Source organism: Ovis aries, chromosome 6 (genome assembly GCF_016772045.2).
Source record: "Ovis aries strain OAR_USU_Benz2616 breed Rambouillet chromosome 6, ARS-UI_Ramb_v3.0, whole genome shotgun sequence".
Taxonomy (NCBI): domain Eukaryota; kingdom Metazoa; phylum Chordata; class Mammalia; order Artiodactyla; family Bovidae; genus Ovis; species Ovis aries.
Window position 1 is genome coordinate 69,065,238 of NC_056059.1, and position 24,393 is coordinate 69,089,630.

The 24,393-nt window shown below is 45.0% G+C and overlaps 1 long non-coding RNA gene and 1 other non-coding gene across 3 annotated transcripts; both read left to right on the forward strand.

Annotated features, from left to right (window-relative positions):
• Positions 1–11,701: 11,701 nt before the first annotated feature.
• On the forward strand, positions 11,702–22,907 carry LOC114115312 (uncharacterized). 2 transcript variants are annotated; one of them, XR_003589686.3, is made up of 5 exons: positions 11,702–11,755; positions 12,054–12,192; positions 12,621–12,683; positions 17,690–19,628; positions 20,322–22,907. It is a non-coding gene; the product is annotated as an uncharacterized LOC114115312 (long non-coding RNA). The 2 variants fall into 2 exon arrangements; XR_003589687.3 differs by lacking the exon at positions 12,621–12,683.
• LOC114115459 (small nucleolar RNA SNORA26) lies at positions 19,935–20,056 on the forward strand. The gene has a single exon (XR_003589799.1). It is a non-coding gene; the product is annotated as a small nucleolar RNA SNORA26 (small nucleolar RNA).
• Positions 22,908–24,393: the final 1,486 nt, after the last annotated feature.

The following is a 24,393-nucleotide window of genomic DNA, read 5'->3' on the forward strand; positions in this document are numbered from 1 at the left end:
TTGATCTCTGGGTTGGGAAGATCCCCTGGAGAAGGGAAAGGCTACCCACTCCAGTATTCTGGCCTGGAGAATTCCATGGACTCTATAGTCCATGGGGTTGCAAAGAGTCGGACACAACTGAGTGACTTTCACTTCACTAATAGCATCAGCAAACCATCTATAGACTAACTTTCACCATCTTGGTCTGGGAAATATACGTTCTCCTCTGTTTCATTGTGATATTAATTTAAGGTACTGTCCAGGCTCCTCCATCCATGGGATTTTCCAGGCAAGAGTTCTGGAGTGGGGTGCCATTGCCTTCTCTGTATCTCTTAAGTCAATCCTAAATGAAATCAACCCTGAGTATTTGTTGGAAGGACTGATGTTGAAGCTGAAGCTCCAATAGTTTGGTTACCTGATGCAAAGTGCCAGCTCATTGGAGAAGACCCTGATGCTGGGAAAGATTGAAGGCAAAAGGAGAAGCGGGTAGCAGAGGATGAGATGGTTGGATGGCATCATTGACTCAGTGGAGATTAATTTGAGCAGACTCTGGGAGATAGTGGAGGACAAGGGAGCCTGGCATGCTGCAGTCCATGTGATTGCAAAGACCTGGACATGACTTAGTGACTGAACAACGACAGCCCCTTAAATCAAAAGCCCCCCAACAGTAGCCCACAGATGTGTTTAGTTTAACCACTGCAGTGTTTAGAAGCTATTTGAATTAACGACAACCTTTGAAATCTAGAGAGTTCACATAAAAATTTAGATGATAAGCCTCTCTTGAAATACCAAAAGTTCAAGCCATTCAGAGATCTTGTTGACTGGGGTGGCTTTGTTCACTGGGGTGGCTTTGTTCATATCTCCCTAATTTACCAGCCTCCTATCCAGGCCTCTTCACTCCTTTATGCTGCCTTCCTTTCACAGGCACTTGAACTGACTTCTGCCCTAATCAAATAACATCAAGGCTAGGTTTCTGCCTGGAACTCAATGCCAGGGCATTCATTGGCAGCAACTTGAAGAATCTCAATAAAAGCTGCGTATAATTCCAGTCCCCCGTAGGGCTTTCTGGATCACCCAGCGCTGTCCTTTGCCATGCCCTTCTCTGGGCTGGGTATTGGCGTAACCCAGAGCTTCACTGGTGTAGAATGGGGCTGCATTCATTCAGAGAGAGCTGGGACTTCCGCTATGCCCTAGCAACCTAATTCTCATTTTTTTTACCCCTTCAAGTACATGGGCAGAAAAAGTGCTGAGTGATGTAGTTTAGCATTCTCTAATCTGCAGAAAATTCCACTGGCAAGATCTGCAAGTTTGGCTCTTCGTCTATGCATCTGTATTTTAGCCCCTGTAAGTCAGTGCATTTAACAATGATATTTAAAATTCAATAAATAAAGGCAAGTGAAATCACAGAAATGGATCATCACTTCTATGGAAAACCAACTAAATAAATGTTTCGCTCAAAATGCCAAGCACCTGGACACTTTAACAGAATGTTGAAAGTATATCCCCTGGAGGAGATGAGCAATTCGAAAGTAGGACGCTACATGATCCTCCAAATACCAGTGACACTCCATGTCTTAACGGATGCAGAGCCATGTTACCTGATGCGATGACACATATCATGCAGTGATAGTCTCCGGGGCCTGGTGGACAGCAGCTGTGCAGGATCTGAGGCTTTGGGTGTGAACAACGCACTGGTCCAAGAAAATCCACAGAGGTTAGTTCAATGTCATGTCGAGCCATGTTGTACACGATTTATTGTTGTGGAAGTTTTCCAGAGTTCTAAGAACAATGTGTAGTCAGAACCTAGATTGTCTCAATCCAGGCAGAGCACTGTAAGGGGTCCAGGACCATTTGCATCGAAGACCAGGCAAGGAATCTAGTACTTTTCAGTCCAAAATGTTAGATGTTTCCTCTGTCTAATATGAAATGATCCATGTGCGTAAACGTTATGTTTACAAAATATCTACCAAGTATTGAAATATAAGGTAGAACTATTATTTTCTTTCATTACACGAGCACCCCACTTTCATTTATTCAACATTCTGCAAACATTTATTGAACACCTAGTATGCGGAACCACTTTCCTAGGCCCTTGAAATAGTTGGGAAAACGAAGTTCACTGCTCTAATATGGCCTGCATTCTAGCAGGTGGAGTCAGACAATGGGCATAATAAATAAGTTGATAATTGCTATGTAAAAAAAAAGGTAGAACAGAGTAATTTGGCAGGTTGCCATGTTACGAGGTTAGAAGATTGGCCTCGTTGAGAAGGTGACATCTGATCAGAAACTTGAAAGAGGTAAGGTCACTGTACCGTACTACTCGTCCCTGTTGGGCCCATTTTAATAAAAAAAATATATATTTATTTCATTTATTTGGCTGTGCAGGACTTTCGTTGCAGCATGCGGGATCTTTTAGCCTTGGCATGTGAACCCTTAGTTGCGGTATGTGGGATCTAGTTCCCTGGGGTCGAACCTTGGCCCCCTGTATTGGAAGCACAGAGTCTTAGGCATTGGACCACCAGGGAAGTTCCTGTTGGGCCCTTTTTGAAGGAGTTAGTGTATCCACCTTCTCTTTTCTTGAATTATCAGTGGTCATTGATCTTGTGACCTAATTTTGAAGTAACTGCTCAGGTGTGTACCCACCTGGTGCTTTTTCCCTGAGCTCTGGTGAGGTTGTTCCGTAAAGCTATCCATTCTATAGCTCCTTTAGAAATCCTTAGAGAAGCTTGTTAGAAATGCAGATTCCAGGGTTTTCCTTCTTGGAGAGGAGGTCTTGGTGGGGACCAGGAATTAACAGATTAGCCAGTGCCCCAGGGGATTCTGATGTATATGGTCTGTGGCCATACTTTGAGAAACTCTGGCTCAAAAGACTGATGCCAGTATTTCATTATTCCATTTCCAGCATCCATTTTAGAAACATACTTTTGATGAATGTAAAACACATAAAAATCCTGAATTCATGAAAATATAAAACCTTCCTGTAATTCTTGAGGTTGTATAATATTATTCTGAAATTTGAGGTGGGGGGGCAAAGAAAAAAGGTTTATCCTGCCCCACCCATGTGACCTGTTTTGGGGAGTAATCAAGTAGTATTTGAAAAACACTTGTTCTTTCTAGAAGTCCAGCTAATAAAAGCAGAAGGAACGATTTTTGTTAATTTCTAATAATTCCGATATTTCACAGCTATGAATAAAGAGCCTAAGGAATGAGCATGAGTGGAAGCCAAAGCCATTTAGTGAAACGGTGCGCGCGCGCTCAGTCATATTCGATTCTTTGCAACCCTATGGGTATGGGATTCCCACCAAGAATACTGGCGTGGGGTGCCATTTCCTCCTCCAGGGGATCTTTCCAACCCAGGGATTGAAGCCACGTCTCCTGCATCTCTGGAGAAGGCAATGGCACTCCACTCCAGTACTCTTGCCAGGAAATTCCCAGGGACAGAGGAGCCTGGTAGGCTGCAGTCCATGGGGTCGCAAAGAGTCAGACACAACTGAGCGACTTCACTTTCACTTTTCACTTTCATGCATTGGAGAAGGAAATGGCAACCCACTCCAGGGATGGGGGAGCCTGGTGGGCTGCCATCTATGGGGTCGCACAGAGTCGGACACGACTGAAGTGACTTAGCAGCAGCAGCAGCTCCTGCATCTCCTGCATTGGCAGGTAGTTCTTTACCACTGAGCCACCTGGGATTAACAAGAGACTAGTCAGTGATAGGGTGATGACTAAGGATGGTGTCCTGCAGTAGTGGAGGACACCCACTGGAATGGGTTGGCCTTCGCTTCTCCAACCTCAACCCACTAATAAAGTGTAAAAAAGGGGACAATTGTGCCATTATGGGCCTTTCGGAATGATGCACCAGAAGTGCTGAAGGTTTTCTCACCCCAAAATTCAACTTGATACTTATTCAGCTAGTTTATAGAAAATAAGTTAAATAAAGAAAACAAGCTAAACAAGGATAAACACTCTAAATGACAGAAGGGAAAACAAAAAGACAAATCCATAATGTGGGTCATTTTAATAGAAAAAGTTACCCAATTCTACAACACATCAGCGATCAGGTAAAGAAGGAGGATCATTAAATAAAAGAGACTTAAAGATGTAGCCAAATGCTATGTATGGATCTTATTTGGATTCTGATGGGAAAAAAACAACTGTAAAAAGAGAGTTTTGAGACAATAGGGGAAGTCTGAACATGGACCTGGTATTAGATGATATAAAACAATTATCAAGTATGGTAATGGCAAATAGTTATGTTTAAAAAAAATTTTTTTTATCAATCTAGAAATGCTTCCTACAATTTTAATGAGTGAAATGACAAAGTCTGGAATTTCCTTGAAAACGAGTAAAAATAAAGGTGGGTGGGCAGATGAAATGAGATTGGCAAAATGTTACTAATTCCTGAAGACTGGTACTGAGTAAGTGAAGTTTCTCCTTATATGGGGGTATGCTTGAAATTTCCCATAATAAAAAGTTTTTAAAATATACTTTTGCTGCAGGTACATATCCCTTACAAGCCAGGGTAATGAGTCAAGACATTGAGATTATCATTCGTCACAAATTAAACTTTCCCTTTTACTGGTAACTCCCCTATAAATGCCCCAAACTAAGTTTTCATATCCTGAAATCCGTTTTTTTTTTTTTTAAATCTCTCTCTCTCTCACAGCCCAGAAAATCACGGTGGTTTTTCTCCCACGTTGATCTCTTCTGTAATAATGAGATGTGCAGAGTAAATGGAACTTCATTTGCTCCTCTAGCTGCTTGAGAACCATTAAGACCCTGCTAACATCACTCATCTATTAAGTGAAAGAAAAGCCTTGTCATTGACTTAAGGGAAAACTGCTCTTCATACTCAGGAGTTTGGGGTGTTTAAATGCAATATTTACATAGTGAAAAAGATCATGAAAAAGTAGTGAAGCACATGTGGTTGTATATGGTAATAGCCTATTTCTAGAGGAAAAGGGGAGCTCTCTTAGAATACTTACGACCTACTTTGGCTTTGGTCACCTAAGAGAAAATGGCTTCAGATTAAGAACTAAAATTTCCTGCATCAGAAGTACTCTAATTAATCAGGCTGAGTGCATTTGTAAATGTTGAGGTCAATAATGTAAAGATCCATACAGTAATTTAATTCTTAGAGGCTATTTGACTTCCACTGTGTTTAAAACTAAATTTGGCTACTTCACTTACTCCAGGGTGGCTAATTAACATCCACAACTCAATTCTCCTGGCCATCACTCCTGCAAATGTCTAAATCCAACCCACAAGACGTCATCCAGGGTATTCACTTAGCCCCTTCCAGTAACTCTGTAGTAATATTTCCAACTCTATTTTTTAAAAGTCTTAGTTAATAATCTCCCAGTTGCTGTTAGGACTTTTTTTTTTTTTTAACATCAAGTGCTATTAAAATCAAGATTTAGGGACACCTAATAGAGCTTCCAGAGAAGGCAATGGCAACCCACTCCAGTACTCTTGCCTGGAAAATCCCAGGGACAGAGGAGCCTGGTGGGCTGCAGTCCATGGGGTTGCGAAGAGTCGGACATGACTGAGCAACTTCACTTTCACTTTTCATTTTCAAGCATTGGAGAAGGAAATGGCAACCCACTCCAGTGTTCTTGCCTGGAGAATCCCAGGGACAGGGGAGCCTGGTGGGCTGCCGTCTATGGGGTCGCACAGAGTCGGACACAACTGAAGCGACTTAGCAGCAGCAGCAGCAGTCGAGCTTCTCAGAGCATTTTCTGGGAATACTTGCATAAGAATCAACTGGTGGGTTAAAAAAAATGCAGTTTCCTGGGCCTCCTCACCAGACTACATCAGACTCTCTGCTGATGGGCCTGGAATTCTGCACCTTTAGCAAGTATGACAGGTAGTTCTTTCACACAGTAAAGTCTGGCAAACAAGTTTTCAAGAATGTGAGTTTTTGTCAGGTTTTTAAGAAAAACAGGATAAAGACACCCAAGTTAAATAGCAGCAGAAGGAAGCAATCAGCCAACATGTGGAACATTACCACAGCACGACTGACCTGTCCACCAGCTAATAAACAGGTGAACAAAATTTAGGAAGGCCCATCAGTGGCATATGACTCAGCCATAAAGGAATAAAGTCCACCAGTGCATAGCACTGCTCCTGTTTGTTCCACCTTGAAAACATTACACTGAAAGAAGCCAGAAACAAAAGACCACATCTTGTATCACCCCATTTATAGGAAATGTCCAGAACTAGGCAAATTCATAGAGACAGAAAGTAAATTAGTGGTTGCCAGAGGACCTGGGGAGGAGGGGCAGGGAGTGACTGTTGGTGGATCAGAGTTTCTTTCTAGAGTGATGAAAATGTTCTGGAATTAGATAATGATGATGATTGTACAACTCTAAAAATTACTGAATTGCACACTTTAAAAAGGTGAATTTTATGGCATCTGAATTATATCTCCAAAGTTAGAAAGCTAGTGTGACTCAGTCATGTCCAACTCTCTGTGATGCCATGGACTGTAGCCGGCCAGGCTCCCTTGTCCATGGAATTCTCCAGGCAAGAATACTGGAGTGGGTCACCATTCCCTTCTCCAGGGGATCTTTGCCAACCAGGGATTGAACTTGGGTCTCTGGCACTGTGGGCAAATTCTTTACCGTCTGAGCCACCAGGGAAGCCTAATATCTCCAAGACTATTACTTAAAAAGCTAAAGACATTGGAACAACAACAACAAAGGAGGGCATTTTTTTTCCAGACCAAAAGAGGATTAAACTTTGAAGACATACTAAATGTAAGTAAACCTGTTTGAATCTCGATTCAAATAAATTGTGAAATAGACATTTTTAGACAAGGGGAGATGTTGAATATGAATTTGGAATTATTGTTTATTTTCTTAGCAACCATGTTCACATTTCAGGTACAATTATGTCTTTTGAGATTAATACTGAAATACTGAGGACTGAAATAACATAATATCTGGAGTTTTCTTTGAAATACTTCAAGAAAAAAGGGAGATAAATGGAAGAAATATACAAAATAAATGATAGTTTTGGTTGACAGTTGTTGCCTGGAAGATAAGTGTACAGGGACTTACTGAATTCTTGTTGAATTCTCTCCCTTCTATATTTGGAAATTTTTATGGAGAAGGAAATGGCAACCCACTCCAGTGTTCTTGCCTGGAGAATCCCAGGGACGGCAGAGCCTGGTGGGCTGCCATCTATGGGGTCGCACAGAGTCGGACACGACTGAAGCGACTTAGCAGCATGATAAGATTTAAGAATGAAGGAACTCAGGGCTTCTTGATGATTTTGTTTTGATTCCAAAAATTTCAATAGTACCTACAGTGTTAGAGTGAGACTGAAGGGCAAATATTAGAGGCAGATTCTTAACTTTAGCTTTTCAACAGGAAAAGATTAGAGGGAGAATTGAGAATAATTCCATATACTCAGAAAAATTAATGGACACACTGGAAAGGAATTGAGCTCAAAGTTCTTTGGCTATTTTTTTAAAAAGAGAAAAGCCATTCTAATTCTTTCCTCAAAAGTCACTTTAAGTTCTCAGGGGATAAAATTCTTATTAAATAAATATTTAGTTGATATTTGCTCTAAACAATGAACTGACTTCACATCAAAATAAATTTGTACTTTGATGTGCTGTTCTGGACTTAAGATTTTATTGTTGATAAATGCTGGAGAGGGCGTGGAGAAAAGGAAACCCTCTTATACTATTGGTGGGAATGCAAACTAGTACAGCCACTATGGAGAACAGTGTAGAGATTCCTTAAAAAACTGGAAATAGAACTGCCTTATGACCCAGCAATCCCACTGCTGGGCATACACACCGAGGAAACCAGAATTGAAACAGACACAGGTACCTCAGGTTCATTGCAGCACTGTTTACTATAGCTAGGATATGGAAGCAACCTAGATGTCCATCAGCAGATGAATGGATAAGAAAGCTGTGGTACAGACACACAATAGAATATCACTCAGCTATAAAGAATGCATTTGATTTGGACTCTGTGGGAGAGGGTGAGGGTGGGATGATTTGGGAGAATGGCATTGAAACATGTATATCATATATGAAATGAATCGCCAGTCCAGGTTCGATGCATGATACTGGATGCTTGGGGCTGGTGCACTGGGATGACCCAGAGGGATGGTACGGGGAGGGAGGAGGGAGGGGGGTTCAGGATGGGGAACACGTGTATACCTGCGGCGGATTCATGTTGATGTATGGCAAAACCAATACAATATTGTAAAGTAATTAACCTCCAATTAAAATAAATAAATTTATATTTTAAAAAACATTTTTAATGCAAAAAAAAAAAAAAGGAATGCATTTGAGTCAGTTCTAATGAGGTGGATGAAACTGGAACCTATTATACAGAGTGAAGTCAGAAAGAGAAACACCAATTCAATATATTAATGCATATATATGGAATCTAGAAAGACAGTAACAATGATCCTATATGCAAGACAGCAAAAGAGACACAGATGTAAAGAGCAGACTTTTAAATTCTGTGGGAGAAGGCGAGGGTGGGATGATTTGAGAGAATAGCATTGAAACAGGTATATTATCAATATAAAATAGATGACCAGTGTAGTTTGATGCATGAAGCAGGGCACTCAAAGCTGGTGCTCTGGGACAACCTAGAGGGATGGGGTGGGGAGGGAGCTGGGAGGGGTGTTCAGGATGAGGGGGACACAGGTACACAGGTGGCTGATTCATGTCAATGTATGGCAAAAACCACCACAGTATTGTAAAGTAATTAGCCTCCAATTAAAATAAATAAAAAAATTTTTTTAATTAAAAAAAGATTTTATTGTTGAGAACTTCGTAATTCTATAATGTTGTTAGAGATTTAGTTGTCTTAAAAATCTACTACTGTACACACACACACACACACACACACACACACCCCTTAATGATGAATCTTTGATCAGGGAATTAACCCAAATTACCATGTCTTTCTTTGGGATCATACTACCTATTTTTGATCACTGATTTCAGTGTTACAGAATTCGGCCTATCTGCTTCAAAAGCAGGTGCAATTTTGTTCTCAGATGCATGTGGCCTGATAACCCTCCTATCACATGATAATTAGGACTTAGAAGAAAATAATTATTTTAAGTAAATTTAAGCATGTGGAATCACCTTGACTAGGAAACTGTCTGCCCGGGGGTCAAAAATCTTGAACACGTGAATTATATTTTTTTAGGTTTTTGATACTGAGGAAGTTGGTTGCAGTGCCCTCTTTATGAAGATCCATGGGGGAAATTTTCTTCAGGAATCTTTGTGCTTCTCTTGAGCGTCTGATTTGTTTCCATTTTCTGGTTTTTGAATTGACTGTTAGGCAGCTCAGAGCAAAATTTTTGGCCTTTTTCCAGCAAGTCAACAGAGCTTCATGGGTTATATTTTCTGTACCAGCCCCAGACTTTATCTTATTTTCCCTGCAATCCAATTTTCTCACTGTGTTTTAAAAATAGAATTGTAATATATTCTTGTAAACTACATTCTTCTTGGGCTAAAATGAGATGTAAAACAGTGAATAAACAAATGAATGAACAACAATTATTTTAAAAATTATAAATATCAATATAAGCACAAAAAATTACAAAGAAATACATTGCAGCTCATTTTCAAGTTGCTCGTTAAATCCATCTTACTTTAACACTTTCCACATCTTTCTTTATACATGGAAGTCTCTTTTCTGACATCAACTGTGAGCTTTATGACACAAATATAATGAAGGGACTAAGAAGGTTTCAGGTTTATTATGACTTTTCAACATTGAAGGGGGAAAAGTAGATTTTAAAAGGTCTGAGGAAGATACTGTGATTTATGTATTTCTTTGCAAGACAGTATAAAAGAGCATGTGATATATATTCCATCCCAAGGAGAGTGGAGAAAGCAGTGTTAAACTGTTCCCAGATCACTTCCTAACAGTTTTTTTTTTGTCTGGAGGACTTGAGGGCTGCTTAGAAAGCACAGGCAATTGGCCATTTTTAGAAAGTGCAATTGGCCAATGCAGGAGACATAAGAGACACAGGTTCAATTCCTGGGTCAGGAAGAACCCCTGGAGGAGAGCACAGCAATCTACTTAAGTCAGTATTGTTGCTTGGAAGATCCCAACGACAGAGGAGGCTGGTGGGCTGCAGTCCACAGGGTTGAAGGGATGGACATGACTGAAGCAACTTAGCACGCGTGCAGTGGCACAATAGCCTACTGCATAGCACAGGGAACTCCACTCAATATTCTCTATGGACCTCTATGGGAAACGAATCTAAAAAAGAGTCAATCTATGTACAACCGATTCACTTTGGTATACAACAGAAACTAACACTGTAAATCAACTATACCCCAATAAAAGAAATAAATAAAAAACAAAATGCTTGAACAGATTTTCATTTGTTCTCAGCATAAAACACAAAGTCTGCCAGGGGCTCCTGCATGGTGTGGCCCCATGCTTTTCTCAGACCACGGTACTCCTACATCCTTAAGTTCTATTTGCACTTTGGGGTCCTTAACAGGTCAGTTCGGTCGCTCAGTCGTGTCCGACTCTGGGACCCCATGAACCGCAGCATGCCAGGCCTACCTGTTCATCACCAACTCCCAAAGTTTACCCAAACTCATGTCCATTGAGTCGGTGATGCCATCCAACCATCTCATCCTCTGTTGTCCCCTTCTCCTCCTGCCTTCAATCTTTCCCAACATCAGGGTCTTTTCAAATGCGTCAGTTCTTCGCATCAGGTGGCCAAAATATTGGAGTTTCAGCTTCAACATCAGTCCTTCCAATTAACAGGTCAAGAGCTTTCCATTCTATCTCAGGGCTCTATCACAAGCTGTTCTCTGTGCCCGCAGACCCCCAGCTCCACTGGAGATGCCTACCTTGGTCAGCCATTCAAACCTAGGCCATTTGTTTTCCTTCCCACCCACTGCACCCACCTGGGGAGAGCAATGTAGCGAGGTGTTTTGAGGGGCTCTGCCTTCAAAATGCATTCAAATCCCAGATCCACCACTTGTTTGCTGCTCTGTGACTTCGGAAAGTTACTGGACTTGTCTGGGTTTCTCCACCTATAATGTGGGGATGATTAAAAATATTTTGAGAATTAAATTTAACAGATGATAAACTCTTAGAACAGTAATATAAGTTCTCATTTTATATACTCCAATTTTATTCCAGTTGATTGCCAAGTTTGAGACCTGTCACCTAGGAAAGGTTTATAGTGCCTCTTTGCCCACCCGCCCCCATTCACCACCAACACTCCCCAACCAAATTTACTTATTGAACACTGAGAATGAGTGAACAGAAAGCATGAGGAAAGGCTGGTCCTCCACGTTTAGGAGGGACCATGGAGTGAGCTTGTTCAAGACGACGAGGCTCTGGCCTCTAAGTTTACAGTTTTGCAGGACACAAACAGAACAAGCGTAGCTACGGGAAGGGGAATCTCTGGGTCAGCCAGAGCCTTCTAAGGGCAGTCCAGAGGAAGACACTTGGCCGAGAGAACCAGATTCACGAGCACCAAGGCCTAGGAAGGCGGCAAGACTCCTAGAGCACCCGAGTAGAACGCTCTGCGGAGGTTTGCCTAGTCCTCCCGGCACAGAAAGACCTGCAGCATCCGGTCTAGCCAGAGACCGCCTGGCCAGGCCCGCACCGCCCACGTCCGGAGAATTCCCGGGATTGGCTGCCCGGACCGCCCTACCCCCGACCGTCCCGCCCCGGATGCCCTACTCGCGCCCCGCCCTGCCCCGCTTGTATTGTCTCGGCGCAGCACGCGCGCACCGGCCTCAGTCTTGCTGAATTGAGCGGTGAGTGTAGGTCGGTGAGGCGGGGATAGGTCGGTGAGGCGGGGAGGGCACCCGGCCGGCCTGCGGGCCGGGTAGGGCTGGGCTCGCCCCTCGTCCCCTCGAGCTTTGCCCGCCCGGAGCTCCACTGCTCTCGGCGGCCAGAACGCAGGGGTAGAGCAGCCCTCGGCGGCCTGGGAGGGACGGGCGGCGGTGCCCGTCCCGGGGCCGCTCGAGGCACATTGCGCCGCGCCGAGTCGCCAGGAGGCTTCCAGGCTGGCGGACCCGGGCGCGGTAACAAGTTTGCGCTTTGCTTCCCCAGGGTGCAGCCGCGGCTACTTTGTAGCGGGGTCGGGCCCCACCAAGAGTGCGGCGGCTACAGCGGATCTTGAACCAACCGTGGGCCTGGGGAGTTTATCTCCAGCTACTGCCGGCTGCAGCGGCCTGAGTACTAAGCGCAGGTATGACCCTTGAAGGAGTCCTCGGGCCTAGAAAAAGATAATGGCATGAGCCCGGGACTTCCCCGCGCTGTCCAGACCTTCCCGCCCCCTGCTCAATCGCAAATGTCATCTCAGCTAAAGATTACCCAAACGCCCCGCCTAAATCTTCCCGTGTCACTTCCGCAACCCACCCCCCACCCAAACGCAGCCTCCTTGATCCTTCGCGCGCTCAGCCTGGTCGTTAGGCCACTTGTCCCCCCTCCTTGCCTGAATAAAGGTAACCTGTCTTCGTTGAGGTCGTTTTCCTTTATTCTTTGCCTCCTTCCGAACTATCGCTTTCATATTTTTGGTGCTGAAACCCCGGAATGGGCGAGGCACTCGTGTCTCTCTCCACTCTCATCTCTCCTCTCTCTTTCCTCTCTCTCTCTCTCTGACGATCTCCGGAACAGGGAACTCTGGCCATTCGACCGCTCCGCACCCAACATTGCACTCACTCCGACCCCTACATTAAGGTAAGATCCGGATAGTGTTCTAGAGGTACCCTGGTATACTGTCCTCTCTGGTCCTGGGGACCCCTGGCCTAAGGCCACCCTGTAACCGACGGTGGGGGCCACTCCGCCTTGATACTGAGGTCTCTTCTCATAACTCTTGTGACTACGAGTGACGACCCAAACTCAGAATAGGAGCCTCTGCTTGCCTCCCAATCATTGGGTCTGGCCAATCTATCCCAAAAGATTCCCCTCTGGCCTGCGTCCTCAAAAATCCCACACCACTCTTACTGTTACGCAAGGCTAGCTGCTTAGAGCAGCTCTGTATGCAGATCTGGCCTTAGGACTAATCAGACAGTCAAAACCGCTGGCCTGAATTTGGCACATTTGACTTTTACATTCTTCAAGATCTTACCAACTTCGTAAAATGGCAAGTGGTCAGAGGTCCCACATGCCCAAGCCTTTTGGGCCCTTCAGAGCAGGCCCTCCCTATGCAAATCCTGTTGCATGAGGTCCTTCTGTGCACCTTGCCTCCCAAACAAAAGGACACTTCTGCTTCAACCAGCTGCGCGTGACATTACGCACCCCTAGAGTTCGACCCTGCAGATGAGCCCCCTCCCTACCAGCCACACCATCAACCCCCGCCTTCCCCCTCACTGAACTCACCTACTGACTCTGAAACCTCTCCTGAGCCTTTCTCATCCCCATGACCCCATTCCCCCAGTCCCTCCTCCCCCCTTCCCAACCACCATGCCACACAATCATGTACCCAACACGTTTCCCCTAAGAGTGGCAGGACCAGAAGGCCCCACCCGAGTCCACGTGTCATTTTCATTGTCAGACATGAGCCAGATAGAAGAAAAGTTAGGATCATTTTCTGAAAACTGTACCAGGTACAGAAAAGAGTTCCTGAGGCTTACCCAGGCCTATAACCTTCACATGGAGTGACATATATTATATCCTAAATGCCACTCTCAATCCAGATGAAAAAGACCGTATCTGGCAAGCTGGGCCAGCCCAGCTGCTGATGAGGTGGTGCCTCAACTAGAACCTCACTGGACATACCAGCCCAGTGACCCAGGCTTCAGGGGACTCGATCATATGGTCATTTGCCTCCTACAGGGCATGCAGAAAAATGCTCATCCATGTCAATTCTGATAAATCACCCAAGGGGCGGACGAAAATTCAGCCTTGTTGGTGCGCCTCACAGAGGCAGTCCAAAAGTATAACAACCTCAATATCAGTCCGCCCCTGACATTAAATGCAAACTTCGACAACTAGAGAAGGGCCCCAAGATCTCCCCAAAGGGACCTTCTAGAAGTAGCCTTCAAGGTTTTCAATAATAGGAGGAGGCTATAAAAGAAAAAGACTGAGAAAGGCTAAATATACCTTTTTGGCAGCAGCAGTTAAGGGAAGAGATCAGCCCAGCCCAAGTCATCCCACACTGGGGCTTAAACCGTTCCCCTCCCCAACCCCCCCAGCCCGGACCCTGTAACCAGTTGGGACACTGGTCAAAGGCATGCCCAAACCCACCGACCCACACCAAGGCGTGCCTGAACTGAGGCCAGTGGGGACACTGGAAGGTGGACTGCCCCCAGGGATGCCCTGGCACCCCTGGGAAGGTCCCCAGCTCTCCCCAAAACTCCAGCCCGACCCTGTGAGAGTTGATCCAATGATGGAAACCAGGTTCCAGCCCCCCACCTCCCACCCTGGCCCGCATCCTGGACACGAGCTCAGAACTCAGGGTGGACGGGATAGTGGCTGGGAGAAACGTCTCCTTCATAGTAGACACTGGAGCTGCCTTCTCTCTCTTGATCTCCTACTCTGGCCCAACCCCAAACTCAGAGCTCACAATCAAGGGGGTCTCTGGAGTCGCCCTAAGCCCAAGAATCAGCCTCCCATTACTCTGACAATTTGGAAACTTGACCCTTGAACACTCATTCTCATAATGCCTCGGTGCCCCATGGTGCTCCTAGGGAGAGATTTGTTACCCAAATTAGGGGTGTCTATTACCATACGCCCTCTCAATGCGGTCTCTGTTCTACATGCAGATGGCACCTGGACCCTCCGAATCCCCTACTCCTGACCTTCCCTGGACCTATCCGCCATAGACCCCTGAGTCTGGGATACAGGTCACCCATCCATAGCCAAACATACCCCAGTCCATATCACCTTAAAGGACCCCTCAGCTATAATCGTCCAGCAACAGTACTCTCTCACTCTGGAGGCCCACAAGGGACTTAAGCCTATCATTGACTGTCTTCTTTAAGCCTCCATCTTAATTCTTACCCATTCACCACACAACACCCCCATTCTGGCAGTAAAAAGGAGACCAAGCTCTTGGGAGACTGGTCCAAGACCTACGAAAAATCAATGAGACCATCACACCAGCACTCCCAGTAGTCCCCAGTCCCTACGCCCTTCTGTCTGCCATTCGCCCAACTACAACCTTCTTCACAGTATTTGATCTTGAAGATGCCTTCTTCACCGTCCCCCTCCATCCCCTCTCCCAACCCCTCTTCGCCTTCACCTGGCAAGACCCCGAGACTCATGTTTCCCAACAACTAAAGTGAACAGTTCTCCAAGGGTTCAGGGACAACCCGCACTTTTTTGGACAGATCCTTACAAAAGGATCTACAGACACTCGGCCTGGCCCCTGGTCACCTCCTTCAGTATGTAGATGACCTCCTCCTTTGTAGCTTAACCTGAAAGCTTTGCCAAATTCCTTGGGGCTCTGGGGTTATCGGCTGTCCCGATCCAAGGCCCAGATAGCCCAAACAAACATCACTTACCTGGGACCCTCCCTATCCTACCAACGGAGAATCATTCCTCCAGACAGAATCCAGGCCTTAAATTGACTGCCTGCCTCCAAAAACAAAACAGAACCTCATGTCTTTCCTCAGCCTCCTAAACTTTTTCTGTATCTGGATCCCCAATTTCTTATTGCAAAGCCACTTTATGAGGTGACCAAAGAGTCCCTAGATGAACCTCTCTTTGACCCCTCCTCACTGGCCTCTGCCATTCACCAGCTCACTGAGAGCCTCCTCTGAGTGCCAACTTCCCACCTACCAAATTATACCAGACAGTTTTTTCTCTTTGCCCATTCCAGTCAAGGACAGGCCCTGGGGCTTCTGTGCCAGCAGGCTGGAGACACCTGGACTCCTATAGCCTATTTATCGAAACAACTTGACCTGGTGACCAAGGGGTGGGCTCCCTGCATACAAGCCATGGCTGCCATCGCCGCCCTGGTTCCAGAAGCAAACAAATTCTCTAGACGTGCCCCCCTGACAGTCTGCTTTCTACACACCCTCCAAGACCTACTCTTATACCAGGCTTTACTCCCTTTGCTCTTCCAGGATACAGACTCTGCGTGCCTTTTTTCTCAATCCGCAGCTCTCGTTCTCTCCGTGTGCTCTCCTTAACCCTGCCAGTTTATTACCCATGCCTCTACAGCAGACCTTCCCCTACATCACTGCAGTCTCAAAATCCCTTCCAACACTTGACAGATCAGCCCGTCTTAGACCCTAACACCCCACACTGGGTCATTGATGGCAGCTCTCAAAAATCCCCACCCTTTGCGGCAGGATATGCCGTCATCCAGGGAAACCTTCATCACAACCACGAGACACAGATACTTGACACCTCACCTGTGCCACCTCACACCACCTCCCAACAGGCAGAACTAGTAGCCCTCACCAAAGCTTTGACCCTGGCTAAGCATCTAAGAGTTAGCATCTACACAGACTCCAAATATGCCTATAACAGTCACTCAAACATCCTGATACGGAGGGAAGGAGGGTTCCACACCCAGAAGGGATCCCCCATTATTAATTCTGACCTGATCTACAAACTTCTAGAGGCCGCACTCTTACCAGACAGCTTCCATCCTCCACTGTAGGGGATATCAAAAGGGAAGTCTCATATCAACCTACAACAGTGTCGCAGATCAAAAGGCAAGAGGTAGCCCTGTCCCATCCCTCCCTCCAGTCCCCTGTCATTTTAGCCCTGACTCCATCCGAGCTTCCCACCACCAGAGAAATTCCCTCCTATCTACACTCACTGTTACATCCTTCGTCTAATGTACTCCATCAGGTCTTCCACAACCACTTCCCCATATCTACTGCTGACCAAAAATATTTAGATGACCTTACCCATTCCTGTCAGATAAGTCAACGAACTAATCTCAATTCCAACCTTAAACCTACATCTTTTCCAACCCATCAGATGCGTGGCAGTCTCCCAGCACAAGAGGAGCAGACAGACTCTACTCATATGCCCCCAGTTCGGAGAGTCAGTACCTGCTGGTCCTGTAGACACCTTTTCGGGATGGGTAGAAGCATTTCCCACCAGAAACAGCCCACACTGCGGCCCAGGCCCTCCTCACAGAAATCATCCCCAAGTTTGCCTTGCCTTCATCTCTATAGTCTGATAATGGCCCAGAATTCATGTCTAAGGTCACCCAACAACTTGTCCAGTTCTTACACATCCCCTGGAAATTTCACATTCCATATTGTCCCTGGTTCTCAGGGAAGGTAGAAAGGATGAACAGGATAAGTAAAGAAACTCAACCGAATTATCCCTCGAGGTGCGTCTAGATTGGACTAAACTATCACCAGTGAGTCTCCTAAAAGTACGAGCTTTGCCTAGAAAACCCCATTGGGCTAAGCCCCTTTGAAGTTACCTACAGAAGACCCATAAACCCTCCCGGACTTCCCCCTAAAACTCTTCCCATACCAAACTCCCTGTACTCCCCTCTGCTAGCAGAACTAACTCCACAGTGCCCCCCGGAAATAGGTCAACCACAGCTTGCCCGCTCCTAATCCCCAAGCCCCCTCACCCCCTCTACAAATTGGGGACATGGTCTATCTGTCTGAAGATCCCCAGGGTGACCTAACCCCAAAGTAGCAGGGAGCGTTCAAAATCATCCCCCTTACCCCGACTGCAGCTAAGCTCAAAAAGGTCACTTTCTGGGAATGCCTCTCTTAGCCTAAAACGGGTTGACCCCAATCTTGCGCTGGTCTCCCTCACAGGGCCCACCTCCTTAAAAATCACCCGGCGACAACCTCTGTCGATCATCCAAGAAGACACTGAATGACCTGGACACTCACAATCCACAGCTGTTCCTGACCTGACTACTACAAGACCTCTGGACCAGTGCCCTGGCAGGAACCTCCTTCAAAGACCTGACCACACTAGTGTCTCAACTGTGGCTTAAGGGAACCTTTTACAACCTAACTCCAGACGAAATTTATTTCTTTACTCTCATCCTCTACATCAATCTACATCCTGATTCGTCTTCCCCAGATTCAAGCTACCACGGATTTGGGGCCTTCCACCTCTTGCCGGATTGGCCTCTCCCCATCTCTCTAACCATAACTGTACTCTTAACCTTAGCCCTTGAAATAAGCCTAACAACTGTCTCCCCTCTAAACTGGTCACCCATCCTCCGTCTCTTCGTCGGTGCCGCCTACGCTGTCAGCTACTGTATTTTACTCCTCGGATTCTATTTCCTCCACATTGTCTGACTACCAGACCCATGACTCCCCTGTTCCTTATCCTTGCTATGCTCCCCAGCCTTCTGGCTAGTTCCTGCCCTTGCAATGAAATTCATTCCTATGTCCATTCCTCATGTTATAACACGGCCCCTAAACCATGCACCATGAACATCGGGGCGGGAAAGTCCAAATCCCTACTCACTGTTAAAGTACAGAAGACAGGGAGTGCCGTGAACACCTGCTATAAGCCAAATGGAGAAGACATATGTTTCTATCCCACTACCCACTGGGGGTACTCAGATGGAGGAGGGGCACAAGATGAACAGCGTAAAAAGAACCAAGAACAGGTTATAAGAAAACTAATCTCCCAATCACGCAACTCCTGGGCCCGATAGACGCCCAGACCACCTTTCCCAATTACGGCCCCTCCTAAATCCTTCTGACAACTGACACCTTATCCTCCTTAACTCATTCCAATTCTTCTAGAACACTCACTACACATCCCAGTGCGGGATACTCATGCCTTCCCCCCAACCCTTGGACCTTGCATCTTGGTCTTTCTGACCCCAGGTCTTAGCATCTAAAAGAGAGAACAAGTAGCTGATCCCCAGGTGAGACATTCCCACAGGAAAAACGGCTATCATGGCCCGCCTCCTGATCGGGACTGGCATAGCGGCAGCTCTGGGCACTGGGATTGGGGGCATCTCGACCTCAGCCCATTTCTACTGCAAACTGTCCCAGGAACTTAGGAATATGCAACAGGTGGTGGAGTCCTTTGTTGCAGTCCAAAGGCAAATTAGCTCATTGGCTTCTGTGGCCCTACAAAATAGACGAGCCCTGGACCTTCTCACCATAGAAAAGGGACGGATCTGCCTTTTCCTGGGAGAAGACTACTGCTCTTTTGTTAACGAAACAGGCATAGTCCAGGGTAGGGTCAGAGAACTTAGAGACAGAATCAAAAGGCCACAAAAAAGAGTTACAAAAGCTTTCCACTCCCAGAAGCGTGTTCCAACTGGCCCTCCCTTGGTTGCTCCCTTTCTTGGAACCACTAGTACTTCTTATCTTACTCCTCTTATTTGGCCCCTGTTTCTTCAATCTCTTTCAAAGGTTTTTCCAAGACCGGATTCGGGCCATCTCTCAAGACCAAGTCAAAGACCATTCTTGTTGAGAGCCTCACCTTAACGTCGGCAAAAGGAAACCCTCGGCTGTAGAAAGATCCTCTGTTCCAGACCCTAAAACCATCGCCCCTATCCAGCAGGAAGTAGCCAGAGAGATACGGCGCCCTTTTCCCATCCTTTTATGACTTCAGGGTCTGTAATGGAGGCCTCAGGCCTAGGAAAAGAAGATAACTACCTCAAGGGCCCTTCCCTGACTTCACGGAAGACAACTGAACTTTGCCCCACTCCACTACTCCAGGCAGATTGCATCAGCCTGGAACTTTCCGCCCCCTGCTCAACTGCAAATGCCATCTCAGGTAAATATTACCCAAAACTCCCCGCCTATTCCTTACAACCCTGTCTTTGAGTGAAAGTAAGATGACCCAGGCCCGAGCATGTGGCTGATGGCGACCAGAGGGTTCCCAAGCTCCATGCAAAGGCTTGGATCAGGCTCTTCCTTAATGTTAAAAGAAATGGACATTTACTGGCCTCACCCAGCAGAACAGCTGCTTCTAGTGGGTTTTTGGACTCGGCTAAAGAAACTGCTGATGTCCACGGATATTATCAAGAGGAGTGCAGGAAATTGTAGAGAACCCTGTGAGAAACCCAGATTGCCCTTTCCAGTGCCCTGTTAAGGCTGATGCAGTGCCTTAAGAGGCTAACACAGGAGGGTAAAGAAAGTCTCCATAAAACCCAGAGAAGAGATTTTAGAACTCCTCTCTGGATCCTGTCTGGAGTCACAACTGAACCAGAAGATTTTAAGTCATAGCACTTAGTATCATGTGTATAGTTAATACCAAGGTCATTAAATTTAAACTTGACCTTCAGTTTGACAGTACTTTCAGGGCCTGATTTTTAGATTCCTCTGGGGGTCCCATCTAGTGTATTCAAAAATACAAGGCAGTTTGGGTACTTTGGTTGCCTCTGATGGTGGAAAAAGATCTAGGTGATGGAACACGTGTGCAAATTTTCTATTCAAAAAGGTAATTTTAAAACATTTATTTTTTTAGGTTGAAAACTACAGGGACAAGCCATTGAAGCCAGAATGCTCTCTGATGCTGGTATTTTAACTGACATACACCAACTATATCACTCTGCAGTGTACAACACCCAAGTGTGTCTAATGAGGCCACCCATTCTCACATAACTTGTAGCAGCTATGGATCTGCACTGGCATAGGAGCTGGGTCAGTGGGATAAAGCTGGTGGTTTAATTCTCCCAGCTTTATGAAGTGGGTAGTGTAAAATTACAGATGAAGCAATAGTTCAGGTAGTGAATTAATATTCCATCACATGCATAGCCCTAAACAGGGAGCCTCATATGTACCTTTTTGGCAATGTAAACTATGGAAAGTCATGTATCTCTCTTGAGATTTAGTGTCCTTGTGTAACAGCAGAAGTATTCAAATAGAGATTAGGCCATTCGGGGAGGGAGTTAGGATTAGAGACTTACTAAGAATATATGTCGAAATTTGGCACAAAGGGGCCATTCTTCAGCATGTTAAATGTTGCTGATGAATGTAGCACAGTGAGCTGTAAGAAGGAGTTTAAAGGACACAGTGATGCCAGATTGTTACAATTCTGAAAGTATTGGAGGTGATGGGAAAGTTTTCATATGGGAAGAAATGTCAGTGTAGCAAAATTAACAGCCCAGTAGGAGCTAGGAATTCTTCCTCTTGATCAGCACTGAATGTTCGCAAATACCTCATTTTCCAGAAATCTTAAAGGTGTTCACCTAGGACTCACTCTTAAAACATTGTTTTAGCCTCTGTAAACTTCATTTCTTTAATATTCCATATTCTGTAAAATCTAGCCTCCTAATATAGGAAATTCAACAAATATGTTGTAAAAGCATAATTGCTAGAGGGAGAAGACGAGAGAAATAGGAAAGACGTGTGTATGCACTGTGAGTGGAGGACATGATTTCAGATAGAGCTGGCTGAGACTAACTACAGAGGACCTGAAAGGGCTGCAGAGGGTAACATGGTTGTTACAGTCAACCTTTGAGTAACATGGATTTGAACTTCATGGGTCCCCTTATTCACAGGTATTTTCAGTAGTAAATACATTACTACATGGTTGAATTTGTGGATGCAGAGGGCCATCTATAAATTATTCAGATTAATTCCTTTATTATACAAAGGTCAACTGTACATATTTTGATGAAGAGGATTTCAGGTAGAGGGAAAGCAAGTGCCAAGGCCCTGGGGAGGGATGTGTTTAAAGGTTTGTGGGGAAAGCAAAGTGAAGCTGCAGAGAAGTGGCCTTAAGTTTGTGTGCAGGGCTAGGGTGGATATTTGAGACCATTCTAAGATGGCAGCTTGCTTTCTGGCCTGTAAGACCTCGGAATGCTATCACTTAACCTACCATGCCCCCTGCCATCTATATACTTTCCCACGTTTCTATTAAGTGCTATCTTCCCTCCCCAGTGCTCTTATTCTGGATTTCTATAACACCTTGTAATGCCCTTATACTTGGAAGCACATTTTGTAGTTTCTTGTGAGCTTGCCTACCTGCCCCTGCCAATAAAACCCATCTTGGTTTCTACCATATTCCTGGGGTCTGACTAAATACCTGGCATAAGTTCTCAAATACTTAGCCTTAAAACCATGGTGACTATAGTACAAGGAGCAGTATCATTTATAATACTATTGCTAGTTGTGTTAAATTGTCTTATAAATCACATGAAGTAAGTGGCTTACTTAGGAGTGGAGCCTAGATTGACCAGTTCTTAACTTCAATTTCTTTATCTTTGGTGGTGGTTTAGTCGCTAAGTCGAGTCTAACTCTTAAGTTGATGATAGTTACTGGAGTTTATACATAGTACATCTAACTTCCTGGTAAGTAGTAGGTACTTAGTAGTGCTATAGGATCATTTTTATAATACTGTATGGTCACCATAATTTAGATCAAAATGAAAACACTGATACTTGATATTCATATGGTACTAAGATGCTGGCTTTAATGTTCATTAAAAAAAATAGAGTACCTGCTGTGGGCCAAGACCTATTCTGGGTATTGTGAACAAAGCACATCAGGGTATGTAATTGCAACTGGTCCTTGACGGCCTCCGGTGTATAGGCCTGTAACTAGTTAGCATTTTGGTGGAAACGGTATTTGGTAGACTAAAGGCCTAGATGAAAGTCTGAGGGCACTAGCAAAGTTTCCAAGGGTAACCACTGGTTGCACAAGAAGCTTCACTCCACTGAGCCCTGCTGGTGGCTCTCTGTCCCTTGAGGAGTCACTTGGGCTGGACAGACAGGTGGAAACCTTGGGTCTGCCACAGATTTCCCCCTCTCCCAGGAAGCAGCTGCAACCCGTACAGTCCTGTTCATACATTGGTTTTCCAAATTTTTTTTAAATAACCAGAAATTTGTTCTTTAAAATTCTACAGTCCATGTGGTTGCAGAGCCAGACACGACTGAGTGACTAAGCAACAGCACACAGGTTGCAACAAGTATTGATACTGAATAATGGCAGCTTCATGCTAGAGATTGGTAATAGATGGGCAGACCCAAGTTTCTGAATAAAAAACTTACTGAATTTCAGTATTCTTGTGGGGCTATCACAGTCAATAAATAAAACATTATTGAAAAGATCGTGTGTTGTTTACATGTTGTCATTCACAGTAATGCCTTTTGAATCTCATTCCTTTCAAAGAAGTTAGGATCAAAACTCACCATAGCAAGTTGCAGACCTGAATAGAGTGAAAGTATAAAAAACTCCCCACCATTCCTTTCTTGCTGACAGATTTGAATACCTATTTTTAATACTTGCCACAGCAAAAAAGCTTCATTATTAAAAGTGAATATTTCTGCCTAAAAGTGGCGACTCTTTGAGATATTCCCATTATCTCTGGCCTTATTCCCTGAATCCCTGGAGGCTCAGAAGGTAAAGGATCCATCTGCAATGTGGGAGATGTCAGTTCCATCCCTGGGTTGGGAAGATCTGGAGGAGGGCATGGCAACCCACTCCAGTATTGCCTGGAGAATCCCCAAGGACAGGAGCCAGGCAGGCTACAGTCCATGGGGTAGCACAGAGTTGAACGCAACTGAAGCAACTTGGCATTCCCTAATTCTGGTGCAGCCCTATTTTGGTTAGACTTCCTCCAGGATCATTGCCCACAACAGAGTTTGCTACGAACTTCCCTCAGGTGCACGTTTCCTTTCAGGATGAGTCTATTAATTTAGCTTCTTAACTCATTTTTTTTTTCTTAAATTGACTTTGAGCAAAATTCCTGACCCTCAACTGTTCATGTGTAATATGGGTAACTGCAATATCCTTGCATCGTCCTGGGTTTTATCTCTGCCTTCAAGCCTTTTATGCTAGTCAGAGGCTTGCTCTTGACAGTACTTCTTCACCATAAGTTATATTTAACATTTCAAGGGTCTCGCAGATTTACACTTAGCTTTATACAAAGCTTAATACAAAAGTTTTGCTCTAAATAATGATTCGTTTTTATGGTTGAAAAACATTGTCATCTACTCACAAAATTAGCTGGCAACCTAGAAAGCAGTGTGGTCAGCTGAAACGTTGTATAAATAGGCCAAATGCATAACAAGAGAATGGATGCTGTTGTCTACAATCTGCTTTCAGTTCTTTTGAGTATATACCAGGAGGTCGAACCTCAACATTTGCTATTTTCTACCACTTTCCACAACAGTACGTGAATATTCAGGTATGTACAGGGCTCAGTATTCGAGATCCCCATTTACCTTTTACCCGTTTCTTGGCCGTGCTTTTTCTGCAGTGAAAACAGATTTAGCCACAAGACTCAGTATTAAGTGTAAAATACTTGAAGATGACTTTGTTTTGTTTGCCAAGTGCAAGAATTCAATACATACTGACACACCTCATCACTGGAGGAATCTACATTACTGCTTTAAGTGTTTCCATTAGAGACGACCTTCAAAATGTAGATGACTTACCCTCACTTAACTATCTGTACAGCAGCCGAATAATCACGAACTAGAAACAGGCTGGAACAAGAACCGACCATTTAAGCGAGGCGCTTCATTCCTGTTAAGCATTCTATCTCACTGTCCTGCGAGCACTCAAGCGCGGTAACCAGAGAGCCACAAACT